Source organism: Schistocerca gregaria, unplaced genomic scaffold (genome assembly GCF_023897955.1).
Source record: "Schistocerca gregaria isolate iqSchGreg1 unplaced genomic scaffold, iqSchGreg1.2 ptg000357l, whole genome shotgun sequence".
Lineage (NCBI taxonomy): Eukaryota > Metazoa > Arthropoda > Insecta > Orthoptera > Acrididae > Schistocerca > Schistocerca gregaria.
In genome coordinates this window covers 1445345-1447365 of record NW_026061816.1, presented here as the reverse complement: position 1 = coordinate 1447365, position 2021 = coordinate 1445345, and positions in this window count along the sequence as shown.

Sequence of the window (2021 nt, the reverse complement as noted above, 5' to 3'; positions counted from 1 at the left end):
CCTGGTGTATCTGGCAAATTAAAATCTCCACCCAGAACTAGAACATGATGGGGAAATGTACTCCGCAAATAGCTCCTCTTCGTCTTCTGCAATTTTCTTGCAATGCAACGCTGTTATCCAGCACTTCCAGATACCGAAGTATGTCAGTGACTGATGCTGGCAACAAGGATCTCACGAACAGAAACGACGTATTGTACACCACTGCACGCCGATCTACGCCGCTAGACAGGTAACAGGCAACTGATTTTGGGTGCCCCTGGTGAGACAAGCCTCTACATCCTTACATTTGTCCTCTATCCATCCCTGCTTAGCCATTTTGCACTTCCTGTCGATTTCATTTTTGAGACGTTTGTATTCCTTTTTGCCTGCTTCACTTACTGTATTTTCATATTTTCTCCTTTCATCAGTTAGATTCAATATCTCTTCTGTTACCCAAGGATTTCTAGCAGCCCTCATCTTTTTACCTACTTGATCCTCTGCTGCCTTCACTATTTCATCTCTGAAAGCTACCCATTCTTCTTCTACTGTATTTCTTTCCCCCATTACTATCAATTGTTCCTTTATGCTCTCACTGAAACTCTGTACAACCTCTTGTTCTTTCTCTTTATCGAGGTCCCATCTCCTTAAATTCCCACCTGTTTGCAGTTTTAATCTACAGGACATAACCAATAGATTGTGGTCAGAGTCCACATTTGCCCCTGGAAATGTCTTACAATTTAAAACCTGGTTCCTTAATCTCTGCCTTATCATTATATAATCTATCTGATACCTTTTAGTATCTCCAGGGTTCTTCCATGTATACAACCTCCTTTCATGATTCTGAAACCAAGTGTTAGCTACGATTAAGTTGTGCTGTGTGCAAAATTCTACCAGGCAGCTTCCTCTTTCATTTCTTAACCCCAATCCATATTCACCTACTACGTTTCCTTCTCTTCCTTTTCCCACTATCGTGTTCCAGTCACGGCGTAGCGTGCCATCATCATCAGATTACTCCTGTTGACTGACGTCCAGTGCCGGCGGGCGGTGTGGTATATATACCTGTCGCCTCTCCCCTCCGTATGGACTCCGCGTATGGACCGAGGGATGTGCAGGCCGCGGTGGTCTTTCAAATTTCAACGCTTTTTTCATCAAAAGTGCAACAATGCTATTTGCTATTAAAGGTTTGAAAGCTACTGGAGTATGGCCCACGGACCAGTCCGTATTCACCGATGCAGATTTCCTCCCGGAAGACAAAACTGACATCGGACTTGAGAGGCCGTCAGATAAAGAGGTTATTGTATCTGGAGCTGAACAGGTAAAAAGACGACGCCAACAGGTTGGGTGATCAAGCTGGCAGGTTTCAGCGAATTGTAACTATGAACTGCCGCCCAAGAATGACGAAGTTATTGAGGCTAATTGTTCTAGTCCTGCAACTGCTAGATCGTACATTTATGGGTGCACTTAAGACTCACTACAGCGAGAATATTTGGCAGTGGATGCTCCATGAAAGCAAACTTGTTGGATCCTATGATATAGTGTGTTTCTTTGGCAAGGGAAGGAAATACAGTAGAAGGATGAAGTAGTGAAGGCAGCAGAGGATCAAATAGGTAAAAAGACGAGGGCTATTAGAAATCCTTGGATAACAGAAGAGATATTGAATTTAATTGATGAAGGGAGAAAATATAAAAATGCAATAAATGAAGCAGCCAACAAGGTACACAGACGTCTCAAAAATGAGATCGACAGGAAGCGCAAAATGGCTAAGCAGACATGGATGGCTAGAGGACAAATGTAAGGATGTAGAAGCTTATCTCACTAGGGGGTCTTTGGCAAAGTTCTTTTCCTCTCTTTTCTTTAATAATGACTTCTAACTCTTTTTTGTACAGCAAATCAGTTGAAACAATGGTCTTTCCCCTCATCCATTCTCGGGAATACGAACATCAGGGCAACATAAGAACCTCCTGCACTCAGCAAACAGACGACCATTACTAGAGACCCACACTCAGCAGCAGTCAGAGAACAAATTTGGCGTTTACCTCTGC